This window comes from Lampris incognitus, chromosome 18, assembly GCF_029633865.1.
Source record: "Lampris incognitus isolate fLamInc1 chromosome 18, fLamInc1.hap2, whole genome shotgun sequence".
Lineage (NCBI taxonomy): Eukaryota > Metazoa > Chordata > Actinopteri > Lampriformes > Lampridae > Lampris > Lampris incognitus.
This window is the reverse complement of record NC_079228.1, coordinates 22,424,490-22,439,631: the sequence shown is the minus strand read 5'-3', so window position 1 is coordinate 22,439,631 and position 15,142 is coordinate 22,424,490. Positions and strand designations below refer to the sequence as shown.

Genomic DNA, 15,142 nt, shown 5'->3' with positions numbered 1-15,142 from the left:
ACTTTAATCCCAATCTAATTACTAATTATCCGGTTGGAGGTTGATTGGACCAGTCCTCCCAGCCAAGGCCAATTTGACTCGCTCCGGTGTCGAGCACCTTTCATGTGTGATGTCTGCCAGGTTTGAGGACAGTGTGTGTGTGTGTGTGTGTGTGTGTGTGTGTGTGTGTGTGTGTGTGTGTGTGTGTGTGTGTGTAAAATCCTTATTCAGCACCCTGACTCAGTAACAAATGAGAACGTTCTTCCACAGCTTTTATGAGATAGAAACAGAGCAACAGAAAAGCTTTTAGGCGGAGGTCCTTCAGCACTGTTCTGATTATAATCTGCAAACTAAGTTCCTTTTTTTTTGCTTTTCACGTGATTTCCAATTTATTCTTCAAGAAAACCCCAAACAGTCATCAACAGACTATAGTGACGGGAAACAGGGCCTAGTCATGGTCACGTCTGTGAGGCATGACCTGTTACGTGTCATTCTGGGTGCTGGGATCCCGGAGCCAGCGGACGGAGTGGTAACTTCCTGGCTGAGTCAGAAACAGGCGGACTGACGGTTTGCAACTCTGTGCAGACGGACAGGACGTTACAGACAAGAACACCACCAGGACCCGAAATCACTGCAAGAAGAACCTGCCTGTAGGTACCTAAGTGTGTTTGTGTTTCTGACTCTATGTGTGTGTGTGTGTGTGTGTGTGTGGGAGTAGAAGTCGGGGATAGAGTTACAGAGTGGGGATTCATGGGTCATGGTTTCGATGTGGCTTCATAACAAATGCGGCAGCATTACTGACGGTAAGACCGAGTGTGGTCTTGTCAAGCAATTGGAAGAGAGTTTCTGTTTGTGCGCGTGCATGCACGTGTGTGTGTTGAGTGTGTGTGCGCATGCGCGCGTGCATGTGTGTATGTGAGAGAGCGTGTGTGTCTTCGTGTATTTGCATTTGGAAATGTCGTCTTAATTAGTTGCTTAGCCTCGAGTTGTGCTCTGGCAGGGCAGTCATAAATGGCGCCTCATAGGGACTAAAATAAACCATGGCATCCGCAAAGAATAGACGGCGTATTCTTACCGCTGTTAACAACTACTCTCTTAAGTGATTTTGCAGGGGGGGCACATTGATAACTGATTTGCGGGTGGTTTTTGTATTGGCACAAATGTTACACATTTCCGACATTGCGGCTCAGCGAGTCATTAATCGTTTTTTTTTTCCCGGTGCAGGGGCAAGTTCAAATACTCCATCTAAGTTGCCTCCATCTTCCCCTCGTCGCCTTTGCCCGCCATTTGAGTGTGTGTGCCTATCATTCTTCCACCTTCTTATTGTTCGTGCCCCCGTAGACAACATTTACCCGCCATTTCACGAAGCTAGCCTGTAATCTGCGCTATCAGGCGGAGGACAAATTAGCCTTGTTCCCTCTTGCCGACGGTATAGATTGAAGGCGCTTTTAATGGAGGCCTCGCATGTTGACAATTAAGGGTCTTTCGTAATTAAACTGTCTTATATCTATCACAGTCATTACACGGGGCACATCTGAGGACAGAACGCGCTCATTAGACGAGTTACATTAAAATGTAATTGACTGTTAAATAAAGTAAACAAATAAATTATCCTCGCAGCTGTGCAACTCCAGTCAGATGAGAAGACGTGAAGGGCTGTTGCTGCGGCCGTTACCGCAGTGGCGTCAGTTGCGGGGGGACCGGGATCCACAGCAGCATTTTCGAGAACCGTCACTGGGTTTAGCCGTCCGAGAGCATCTGGTCCGCGTTGCAAATCCGGCTGCCTGGTTTCCCAGATTAGCATCCGGATGTGGCCCGCTTCAGGCAATCATGCGGCACTGATGGCCTTCTTCTGGCCTGGACAAAAAGGATGTGGGCCTGAAGCGGCCCACATGTATAATAGCAAATATGGCCCAAAACGCCAAATCAAACGTGGGCCTTTTTTTGGCAAAGATGCGGCGCTCTCGGCAACACGTGATCTGGATGTGACCCTGAAGTGGCCCGTGTGGTAAATGGTGAATATGGCCCAAATATCACAAAACAAATATGGGCCACCTTTGGCAAATATCTGGCATATGCGGCAAAGCTATGGCTTGGTTCTGGCCCAGATCTGGCAACAGGAGCGGACCCCCTAAGTGCCATCATTCCACGTGGTATGTGGGCCGGATGAAAGTGTCGGGTGTGGGACAGGTCCGAGCTATCTGGGTTGTCTTCCCTTCTCCCCTCTCGCATAGCAAGGCAGGTTTGTGATTTGACACGTTGTTTAACCGAACGCCAACGATCTTCCACGAGCTTATCTCCAGACGTCTCTCTCTCTTTTTTCTTTTTTTTGGATTTCCCCCCCTTTTTTCTCCCCTATTGCATCCGGCCAATCACCCCACTCTTTCGAGCCGTCCTGATCTCTGGGAAGTAGGCCTACTCCGATACATGTGGAGTCACCAGCCGCTTCTTTTCACCTGACAGTGAGAAGTTTCGCCAGGGGGACACAGCGTGTGGGAGGATCACGCTATTCCCCCCCCCCCGAACAGGCTCCCCGACCGACCAGAGGAGGCGCTATTGCAGCAACCAGGACACATACCCACATCCGGCTTCCCAAATGTATCCATATGGACGCCCGACGAAGCCGGAGATAACACGGGGATTCGAACAGGCAATCCCTGTGTTGGTAGGCAACAGAATAGACCACCACGCCACCCAGGCACCCAAAGTGGACTTCTCTTGAGGTCCTTTTGTGGCATCACAAATAGTACAGGTGGCATGGAGGTGTTGCTTTCCGCCGGCTGTGACTTTTGACAGCCTGTGTGATGGAGGTCTCCAACAGAGTCATGGTCTGGCTAATGAGAGCGTCGCACAATAGGCCTGATTTAAATGAACCAATCAACCCTTATCTAAATATCAACCCTGATTAATAAGTAGCTCCATATCAGACGCTCTGATTAAAGACGGTTCATTATTAATTATTCCAGTAATCCTAGCTCAGGGAGACATAGTGGTTTGAAATATATGATTGAATATTTAAGAGTAGCTTTTTTTTGTTGCTTGGACCTTAATTAAAGTTTGATTATTATTTGGAGGTAGGGCTGCAAAATAAAGAAACGGAACATTGTCTTGGGCAGGGGTCATTAAAACAAGCGAGCTTGTAAAATGTGTGAATATCAGGAATCAGGAACACTTTATTTGTTGTTTCATTTCATGTATTCGCGTACATGAAATGAAATGAAAGGAAATATCGTTTTTCCCAGCCCACAGCAGTGCAACACAAAGACAAAAACACACCCCAAAACTACAAGAACACATATATCCCAACTAACACATATATCCAAACTAAAAAAACAAAAACAAATCACGGTCCAGGAGAGCGAAGGCCAGCCAGGATGACTGTCGGAACTGCCCATCTCCATGGGCTAGCAGTTAGCTTAGCCTGCCCGCTTCTGCGCCCTGTCAGACCGCCCTTGGTGCTTCCTCCTCGGGCGCAGCTCCTGTCAGGGCCAGGTCCTTGGGCCCACAGTATGCGGCAGACCAAGCTCCAGCGCCAGCTCTCCCAGCCATCAAACCAAGACACAAACTCAGACGTGGACAAAGATGATAAACAGTTTGGTTTTAAAGCTAAACATGGCACTGACAAATGTATATATGCCTTAAAGGAAAAACTCATCGGTTCTTAAGTGGTTTATTGATGCGTCTAAAGCTTTTGATCGTGTTAATCATAGGGAGTTGTTTGTTAAACTGAGTCAAAGAGGGGTGCCTAAATACATTGTGAGAATCCTGGCTTACTTGTATGCCCACCAGACTATGCAAGTGAAATGGGGTAATAGCATTTCAGCCCCATTTGGGGTTAGAAGTGGTGTCGGACAAGGGGGAATTCTGTCTCCAGTTTTCTACAATTTAAATACTGATGAGTTTGTCCAAGCAGTTGAAAGCCTGTAACACTGGGTGCATGATTATTAATACCTTGGTAAACCATATTGAACCTTGGGGAACCATATTGCAGCACGGTGGTGCGGTGGTTAGCGCTGTCGTCTCATAGCAAGAAGGTCCTGGGTTCAAACCATGGGGTTGTCCAACCTTGATGGATCATCCCAGGTCCTTTCTGTGTGGAGTTTGTATGTTCTCCCCGTGTCTGTGTGGGTTTTCTCCGGGTGCTCCGGTTTCTCCCACCATCTAAAAGACATGCATGGCAAGACAAACTGGAGTTGGTCCCCGGGTGCTGCACGGTGGCTGCCCACTTAAATGCAGAGGAAGAATTCTCCCATGGGGATCACTAAAGTAGTAAAATAAATATTATGTATGCAGATGGCCTTGTCATCCGTAGTCGCTGCAGCGCTGGTCTCCAGCAGCTCCTTAATATATGTTCTGTGTACAGTGTGGAGCATGATGTCAAATACAATGCTAGTAAGAGTGTTGTCATGATCTGCAGAACCAAAGAGGGCAATCATCTAAAATTTCCTGATTTTAAATTGTCTGATAATAATGTTGGGGTATGTGATAAGGTGAAATCTTGGGCACTGTATAACTGAAAAGTTGACGGACGATGATGATATTTATAGGCAATGCCGCATGATGTATGCACAAGCAAACACTCTGTCATGCAAGTTTGGATCAGTCAGTGTGAAGATGTCTCTGTTCAGAGCATATTGTACACCACTTTATACTGTACACCTGTGGTCAAACTATAAAAAAGGAAGCTTACAGAGGCTTCGAGTAGCTTATAATGATGCAATGAGAATACTGCTAAAAAGACCTAGATGGTGTAGTGCAAGTGAAATGTTTGTGGCTGCAGGAGTCAATACCTTTCAGGCTCTTCTAAGAAATCTCATGTATGAATTTATTTGCCGGCTCAATGACTCCGATAATGTAATCATCAAGAGTTAAACTAATATAAGATTCAGTGCCACACGCTACCAATCCCGGCAGCGGGACCACTGGTATAGCTGCCTCCTTATAAGACACCAATTTGTTCCATTTATGTTATTTTATTGTGTTTACTCTGTGTATTGTCTAGGGTTTGTCTTTTACCTATTTGTCTTTGTCTGTTATGGACCCTGAGTCTGCAATAAAGTTTTGAATTGAATTGAATTGAAAGACAATGCATGGACGGTAGGGTGAGGCTGCCGCAAACATGACTTTGCGCCGCCATCTTCCCACACTGGAAGCAGAAAAAAAAGGGCATTACAAAGTGCTATTAGTGTTGTTAATTCTGGTGTGATGTCGATTCTCAGACACATGGGTTATAGTGGTGGACTTTGCTGCCATTGAGCATTATCATAAGAAAACGTATGAATCAAACATACTGATAGTCATCAAAGATCAGTCTGGGATTTGTTGTTTTCTCCATCGAGGAGTCACGTTCGAAACGTCAAACTAATAAACAGCTAGATTTAGTATGGGAGCCTTCACATGACGTGCATGGTATTTCACCTTATTTTTGTGCTGTGCTGTATTTGCTACTGTGTTAAGGCACCTCTCAGTATGAGACGTTACAGGATTTGATACAGCCTGTAAACGCATCACGACCTGCGTGCTATCTCTTCCTCCCATGGCTGCTTCATGGAGCGTTGCCCCTCGGTAAAACTATTCTGACATCTGCAAATTGCATGACAATGAAACCATATCATAGTATTCAGATTTCAATTTTGCTCCTCGGGGAAATATTGTTTCAAACCATTACGCTTCATCAAGAACATATCATAGGCTCTCTATGCCACTGTGGTCCTCCGTGGCCTGTGTCGGGGGGAGGGGGGGGTGGCATACTGAAGTCATTTACAACCAACAGTAAAATGCTGAACCCTTTTCAGATTTCCACAGAGTAACGCTTTACAAAGGGCTGAATTCTTAAATAGCTTGCACTTGCACAGAGATTTCATCATTATTTGGGGAGGTGAGTTGCATCAAACACCACGCCAGATTCACTTGATGAAATGCTTATGTGCTGAAATTGTGTAGCTTACAAAGTACTTACCATAAAAAAAAAACAGTATGGCGCAAACAGCTACCATCTTCCCCCACTGTCTGTGTTGAATACGCTCGGTTGCAGAGCGACTGGCACAGCATCAATGATCCATGCCCGCTCCCCATTCATCGCCGCTGCGTCATTCTGTGTGCGGAATGCCACAAATTACAGCCCCGGCGGATTCGTGCTGTTTTAATCCTCAGCGATACCGCAAGGGGTTATACGAGGAGCCCTTCCAGTTTCCTCGGGGGGCAAATGATCTCTTCGACCTACCCTTACCAACCCCAGCAGTCTCACTGCCATGCAGAAAAGATCTATCTGCTTATTATTACCACCGCCTGGCACGGGGGGTGAATCATACCTGTCAGTCCATGTCTCTGCTGCAGGAAGGCAATGTTTGTTTATATTGATCGGCAGCATATGTGGCACAGCTGCTGGCTGGGAAGCCTGGTGCCGGTGGAGGTTACAGCATGCTCTCCCTTGGCAACGGTACAGTTGGCAGGCAAGGCTGCATGCGGCGCACACTCAACTTGTCAATACAAACAGTGAAGCAGCAAATCAAGAGGAATGCTGGAGTAGACACAGGGAGAGGATGGGAAGAGATCGCTTTACAGTTTGGCACCCAAAGATCACTTTGTTCTGGAAAGTGGAAAAAAGGATTTCCTCAGTGCCTGAATGTGTAAATTTCCTAGAGTGTCTGTTTACGTGTGTGTTTTGGGATTGTGTGTGTGTGTGTGTGTGTGTGTGTGTTCCACGCATGCCCATTCATTTGTAAGAGAACACATTTTTCATGTTTTATACTGATTTTTTTTTGGGGGGGGGGGCTTTGAAATAATCTTTTAGAACATACAGTTTATTATTTTATTTTATTTTTTACTGTAGGTAGTTGCATAGTTGCATTGGTAAATCTTAGCAGCAGCTAATAATAGTCAAATGGGAGTAACCACAAAACACAATTACTCTTATTTAGCATCATGCAGGTTGTGTAGTTGACTTGAGTTTATGATGTTTTGACAAGTTGAAGCATTGTGAGATGTGCTTCACTTGACATTTTCTCATGCATAAGAAAATGAAATAATTAATGATTATTCTTGAATGTGTGCATGAATGTTACCATGTTTCCATCCAAATCGTTTGCTAACTTTTGGAAAGCAGAAATATTTCAAATGCAAATAAGTTGCATTGCTATTGCCAACAAGGATATAATTATCAGTCAGCTGGCAGATGATACAGCCCTGTTTCTTAAGGATGCCTCCCAAATCTCAGTGGCAGTCAGCACTATCCAGTCCTTCTCCAAGGCATCTGGGCTCTCCCTTAATCTTAATAAATGCGAATTATTACCAGTGAAAAAATGTACATTGCTGCACGGTGGCGGCATGGTGGCACAGTGGTCAGCGCGGTCTCCTCTCAGCTTGAGGGTCCTGGGTTTGAGCCCCGGGGGTAGTCCACCCTTGGGGGTCATCCCAGGTCGTCCTCTGTGTGGCGTTTGCATGTTCTCCTTGTGTCTGTGTGGGTTTCCTCCTGGTGCTCCGATTTCCTCCCACAGTCAAAAGACATGTAGGTCAGGTGAATCGGCCATCCTCAATTGGTCCTAGGTATGAATGTGTTGGCCCTGTGATGGACTGGCGGCCGGTCCAGGGTGACTCCCTGCCTGCCCCCCATGACTGCTGGGATAGGCTCCAGCATCCCGTGACCCCGATTGGGATAAGCGGCTTGGATAATGGATGGATGGATAAGTTGCATTTTTGTTTGCTGGGTAAAGGATGAATAAAAAAGCTACACTAAGTCATCAAATATGTTTAACTAAGGGTTGGCAAGCACAAAGGCACAAGACGCCACTAGACAATTTTGAAATAAAACAAGTTTCCATCCCTCTTTATTGCATTCCCTTGTCAACTTTTCCATTTCAACTTTTGCAATTTTGAGGTGATTTTTTTTTAATATATATATATTTTGGCATTTTTCATTCAAAATTTCCTATTCACAACTTCAAAGTTTGCATAATAGCTTAATGGAAATGCTGTTTATGATGGATGACTTTATTGGTGGGGGAAAAAAAAATCACGGTCTGCAAGCCTTCTTGCTTTGTATTCCATGTGGATTAAATAATACCATACAGATCGAGAAAAGTGTGGATGTGTAAAACTGTAAGTGTAAGTGTAGGAAGTGGAGCAAAATTACTCAAGGCGCAGCATCTGGCAATGATTAGTGGCCATTAATTGGTGTTAACTGGTGCTACCAGTGTTTACAGAGTTGAAGGATAATTAGCAAGGGGTCAAGTCCAGGCTGAAATTAACATGTCAGGACTCTGCTGCGGTCTCCTGACAACTAGGTGAGGTAGAGGTGGGGTATATTATATTTGGCTGGCAGAGCAGTGTAGAACTATGTGGATAATTGTTTGTGCATGTGATGCTAACGCGGCTTTTATTGGCGTGTTAGTGAGTTAGACAGTTTTAAGTTCAATTATGTGTGTGTGCACGCGCATGCGTGTACACGTGTGTGCATGCATACAACCTTGCATACAGCTGTGCATGTGAGCGATAGACAGGCAAGGGAGAGGAACTAGTGCATGCATATGTGTGTAGGTTGACGCATGAGTCAAAGTCACAAAAATTAAGTACCTCAAGAATAGCTCTCAGCAGGGCCTGGACCTGACTTGCCAGTGTAAACAGTGAAAAGTGAGACTCAGTCAGTCAGGCAGTCTGCAGTGTCCATGGGGGAGCCATAGCTGAGACCCAGCTGCAGCACCTGCATAAACACTTAAACTTTGTATGGGCGGCCGGCTCACACAGCTGGGGGACATATAGGCAGGCACTAAATGAGGGGAGCTGGGGTTGATAATGCTCTAAGGTCAAATGAGTTTGGGAGGGCAAGCCAAGGCAACACAACGCCTGTAACAAAAAGGGATCGGGGTGGGCATTGTGGAGCTGACCATGATCATGATTCCCCCCCCCCCCACCAATAAAGTCATCTATCATAAACAGCATTTCTATGAAGTTATTATGCAAACTGTAAAATTGTGCATGGGAAATATTTAATGAGAAACACCAAAATGTCAAAAAATCTCATCGAAAGTTGCAAAAGCTGACATGAAAAAGTTGACATGTCATGAGGAGGTATTACAATAAAGACAGATTTGAAACTTTTTACATTTCAAATTTATCTAGTGGCATCTTATGCTTCTCAACCCCTTCTTAGTTAAACATTTATGATGTTTTAGTGTAGCTTGTTTAATCAATAAGTAGTTGACCTTTGAATTCAGAGATCTGAGTCATAAGTGGTGCATCGTCAGTGTCGGGGGGCTTTTCTCCACCCACTGATGAGACATTATGAACATTTGCAATGATGATTCAGACAGTGGACAATAGCAGTCCCCTACTGTCAGCAAACAGGCTGACAGTAGGGGACCAGAACTCACTCAGATGGTCTACTGTGCACAGTGTGTGCAGGCGGCATGGGCAGCACGCTACACCGCAGCAGCTAAGTATACCTTCCACAGATGTAGACCGGACACAACTCATCTGGGAGACCCAGCTTTAACAACCTGTGTTGGCAAGTATCCACCTTGCTGTCCTGGAGCAAGACATTGAGTCCTTACTAGCTGCATGGCTGCAGCTCTGTAGCTAACCTTGAACCCTGACCTTCTCTTGGAGGATGCCAGTGAAATCAAATTTACCTTGTTGCATTGATAATGTATCGCATCATCGCTATACCTCTTCAGCCAATATTACTGTTGGTCTATTGACACTTGAGCATGTTGGCAAGATTGCAAAACAGAGGGAGGAAGAAATAAAAGTTGTTTATGTTTCTAGTCCAGGCCAGTCAGTCCCCAGTACATCTCCCTGGACTTTCGTCGCTGTTGTCCTCGATGTCTCTGCCATCTGCCGTGCGTCACAATGTGATATCCAAGCATGATATCCCTGATGTACACAGCTAACCCTTCCCACACGCCAGAGGTGCACTCACAGCCAGCGGAGTCGCCGCGTTCCGATACAGGATAATGACTGGAGCGAAAACAAGACAAATTCCATTGTTAGATAACAAGTTATCTCTCTGGGTTGGCGCAGGACTTTTTTTTTCTTCTTCTATTAGGCTCTGCGTTTCATAAACCCCCAAATTCATTTCACTCTGTATCAGTGCTGATACAGTTTTCCCGTCAATGAGAGGGAACTCTGGAGCTGGGAGATAGAGAGGGGGAGAGAATCCACCACACACTGCAGGCATTGCAGGGAAAGCAAGATAAGAATATTAAACAGGAGAAAGAAATGTGTCCTCTCCTCCAAACCAATAACATGTCTGAGGATGGAAATGAAAAGGGAACACTCAACTTAAGTCTGTAAGAATGCAGACTAGATGGTGCTGTGTGTGTGTGTGTGTGTGTGTGTGTTGTGTGTGTGTGTGTGTGTGTGTGTGTGTCTGTGCATGTATGAATCTGTGTGTGTGTGTGTATGTGTGTGTGTGTGTGTGTGTGTGTGTGTGTGTGTGTGTGTGTAGACAGAGGTGCCAGGGACATTTTTTTAAGCACAAGCAACCTTGGGATTGAAAAAAAAAACCCTGAATGTTATGATGTTTATTTGCGGAAATGCCTTTGACTGTTTGATTTATTAAGGACATCTCAGAGAACTACCGTTTTAGGGGCTGTTCATGATTTGAAAACGATGAGCTTTAAATAATGCAACCCCGTTGCAGTTAAGATTTGAGTAAGGCCATAATGTATTAAGAAATGTGGAAAAGAAAAGACCTGTTGTCAACATTTTCAAATGAGTGGTGTCACATCGCCACCCGAATGCATTTTGTTGAGTGTCAGTCGCCTGTGTTGCACCGAAACATCAGAAGCGACGAACTAAAATACAGGGAGACAATCTTACTGTTTACTGGAGAGTTTCCTGATGCACCCAGACTCAAAATTAATCAGTCCCGGTGATGATGACTGCAAATTGCCCGAGATTATGTTGACACGTCTTCATGGCAGTGTCTAGCAGGAGGCGATGGCGGCAGCGCTGCCATTTAGCTTGCCAATGGCCCCAGGGGACTCTCCCTCTCTAACAATCTTTTTAATGTCTGGCAATTATGGGCCGCCTAACGGCCCGAGAGGAAGGAAGATGGAGAGAAAAAGGAGAGAGAATGAATGAAAGAAAGCAGGGTTCAAAGTGAGAGGGCAGATAGATAGACGGATGGATGGATGGCTGCATAGATGGATGGATCAATGGATAGATAGATATATAGATGGATGAATGGATGGATGAATGATAAGATAGATGGATGGCTGGATGGATGCATAGATAGACAGATAGATAAGATGGATAGATAGATGGATAGATGGATGCATATGGCTGGATGGATGCATAGATAGATGGATGGATGGATGGATGGATGGATAGACAGATGGATGGATGGATGGATGGATGGATAGATAAATAGATAGGTGGATGGATGGATGATGGATGAATGATAGATAGACGACAGATGGATGGATGCATAGATAGACAGACAGACAGACAGACAGACAGGTAGATAGAGATAGATAGATAGATAGATAGATAGATAGATGGATAGATGGATAGATAAAATTACTATGTTATTACTATGTTACTATGTTGAAACGACTATGTTATGAAAACTACATGAGGCTAAACTCTTTTTTTTATTGCCTGTGTTTGTGGTTATCGCTGCTTATAACATCAGCCATACCACAAACACGGGGGAGAGAAAACGCTGAATTCACATTTGTTTTAACCAAGGGTGTTAAGTCTCGGACTGCTGCAATCCTTCAGCTCGCAGCAGCGGGCCTGGGGGAGTACTCCCTGTGCATCCCATTTAAAATGTTATCCGTATGAACCGGTGATGAGCGCAGGCCATGCAGCACAGCTCGTCACACGGCAAATCCATCCTGCCTAGTTTTCGCTCCCATTAGCAGCCAATGCAAATGCTTTCCATATCTATCAGTGTGACAGGCACAGCACGTCGGTTTGTTTCACTCAACAGGAGAAATTAATCACACACGTTTAGTATAGCGAGAGCGTTTGAGCTCTGCATTAACTGCACTCACACTGGTTTTGGCAGCCATATTAAGACAACATTTTCAGGCTTCTTATTGAGGCTATTTGTTACAGCTATAACTTGGCACCCACGCTGACTGGTACATAGGTGCATCCATTGTACAGGTTTATACGGGATGAAATTCTGCAATGGTAAAACGCAGCCAAACTGCTTATTGGAGCCAAATAACTGGGAGATTTTTCCTTTGGGGTCGACAGCAAACATTATTTATGGGTATGTAACGTAATTTGGTGTAATTTCAATGTCACACTCATCACCTCAAAAAAAGCCTTTTATTTGAATGTGCAGCAGAGTTCCCTGCCTCCTGGGCAATATTTCCCAAGGCAAAAAAAAAAAAAAATCGTCATTGGCAAATGTCACCCGGGCACTTGTGCTCCTGTCAAAGGATGGTGTTTAAGTGCTCGCTATTGATGTCAGCTCCATAGTAAGTAATGTATTACGCGGGCACATTATAAGCAGATTACATCTATTAGTAACTGCTGTGTGACATGCAAATGGCCTGCCCATGGGAGAGCAGAAAAATCATTTTAAACTTCAATAAGTTACAAGCGATGGCAAGTCTACCCATAATCTGCACAAAGCCCCAGGCAGCAACGAGCCTAGACGCAATTAGGGGGGGGGGGGTAGAATTCTTCACAGTAAACAAAGGGAAAATGTAAATGACTGCGAAATGATGAAACAGAAAGGAAAAAACGAGGAGTCAGAGCGTGTCTACTTTGATTGGGTCGGCTATTGCTTCTAATTGTTGGCGCACAAAGTCACCGTAGTTGAAAACAATCCCTTCTCCATTCCTCGCCCGTTACCTTCTCAAAGGCACGAATGAAATGAGACCAGTATGTCAAACTGGGTTACTGCCCTTTTTCCACTCCCACAACATTAGGACATTGTGACGTTAATTACTCAAACGTGTTAAGGCCAGGTGTGGAGGAGTGTGTCGAAGCCTTGTAATGGTTTTTGCATCCGAATCCAAGCTAGCAACACATAAAACACATACTACGTTAGCAACAGCGGGATGCTCCGCTTTAGAGCCTGTTGGTCTGTATTAGAATGAGGGCAATCCAGTAGTAAGCGATTTGCAGCAGCATTCTTTTGTACAGAAACAACGAGTAGCAGGACACAACACTATTTTATAGCAGACTCATATCCGCTTCGTCTCACCATCTAAGGATGTATTGGTGGTGGGTCCAAAGTGAAAGGAGCGGCACGTTTAAAAACATCGGTGGGAGTGTCACGAATGTTGACGCGTCCTTGTGTGTCTGTCTCTGAGTCCCGCCCTTTAGCTGTGCCGCTGGTCACGTCGCCGAATACTCCGCTCTTATTGGTCCAGGAGGTTGTCCGTTATCGACGGTGACGCGTGAACCAGGAACTGGTAATTGAAGACGTGATGCGTTGGCATTCTGGAGAAATTTGGACCAAAGTGCGGAAAATCTACCAAAGCTATATTGTCGTTCTCTGCGTGTAAACGGCTGCCAGGCATTTTATAATGCAGATCTACCTCCGCTAAGCGATACAGTATCGGAAAGAACTGCAGTGTGAGTATCTCTGTGAATGCAGCCAATAAAAGCTGCAAGTACCACAGCTCCATTTGATCGTTTTTTAACTTGTGTCAAATACTCTTGTTAGTTTGCTCCCTTCAAATAAAAGATGCATCGCCATTTAGACCACATTTTGAGCATGCAAAAAGAGTTTCACACTCATTACGACTGCAGGCTGCATACACCCTTATTGATATCGCATATGCAGATTTTTTTATTATTGTTGAAAATGCAAAAACAGAGATAAAGTATTTCACTTATCCATTATATCACGTAGTTGCTCAAAGCAATGTCAGTCTATTTCATAGATTCAAACTATTTTCTAAACCAACTAACCCTTTGTATTCACTGACGTTGACGTTGTTAGTAAGAAGATTACAGTAATTCACACAGACTTGTTAATTGTCCTCACACCATCTCGTTTCAAATAGCTTCAAGGATACTATTCTGTATGCGTCATTGTTGCTCTTTTGCTCCCTCTGTTTATGCATGTTTATCATTATGGAATTGTACAAGGCAAAGTTCCCACAGGAGTTCCCACATAGCTGTAATGTGCTTCTTTTTTTTCAATAATAGAATATAAAGAAAAATGATTAAAGAAATTTCTGCAGAGAAGTCTACGATTTTGATTGGATTTCCACAGTACTAAAACGAATAGAAACAGCCAAAACAGTAAAATCCCCTCATATGCTGTGCACACACTGTGGCATTTGTAAATGTAGACACAAACACAGACAGGAGAAGGTTTACGTTAAAGAGAGGTCATTCCTCCATTGTGTATACCCACAGTCTACATAGTTTGTCAATGTCAGTACTTATTGCAAAAATCTTTTATGTGTCTGGAGTGTTGTCAGAGGGAAATGGCCATGGGTGATGATGGAGGCTATTGATCTGTTGCCCTGGGCAATACACCTATATATTTTGACTCTAAGCTGCATTGCTGCTGCTGCGTTTTGTCTGAAGCCCCGGAAGACTGCTATTAAGGGGGGGGGGGAAATACATTTAGGACAATATCCTGCTCTCTCTTTGTCCTCCTCTCACTTGCCTTTTTTTCATTTGCTGACTCTTTGATTTTCCGACCACTAGAGAACAATAGCTGTGCATACATTTTCACTCCGCCGTGGCAGTAGCGGTGTTTGAAATGTAGCTGAAAATAGTGTTTTTAGTGTAAGGTGAAATTCAGGGCTCCCAAGGCAGCAGGGCCCCCAGGAGAAGGCAGCAGCTAGCACAGGCTGCCAGCCACGCTTCTTGAACATGCTAATTCACTTTCTCTTTTCTATTCCCTGGCCAGATCTCGAGACTCTCCGCCACTCCCTTGTTCTCTCTCTCTCTGTCTCTCTCTCACACATGCCAGACATTTTTAGTCTTTTCTGTCTGTCTGCTCTGTCCGATTTTACCCTTTAGTGCACCTGCACACACACATTCTCTGCTCCTCTCTCTGTCACAAAGGAGGAACATGTTCTGTATTTCTTTTTACGATGTCAATTTTCGTCAGGAGCCGTTGGTCTCAGCTCATGTCCTGTGCAGAATGCTGAGGATTATTTGTCATATCTGATGGGCGGGCTCTGAGGTCCTCCTGCTGCAGTCTTCCAGCCACAGAATAGGTCAGAGGGACTTC

General features: G+C 44.7%; 1 protein-coding gene across 2 annotated transcripts in view; it reads left to right on the top strand.

Annotated features, from left to right (window-relative positions):
* Window positions 1-532: 532 nt before the first annotated feature.
* The window catches only part of triqk (triple QxxK/R motif containing), a 38,958-nt gene continuing 24,348 nt past the window's right edge, over window positions 533-15,142 (top strand). The window contains exon 1 of one of the 2 annotated variants that reach the window (XM_056298952.1): window positions 533-629. The gene's annotated coding sequence lies outside the window, so the exon portion shown is untranslated. Of the gene's footprint in view, window positions 630-13,371; window positions 13,522-15,142 lie in introns of those variants that run through there. The other variant, XM_056298951.1, reaches the window with a different exon arrangement.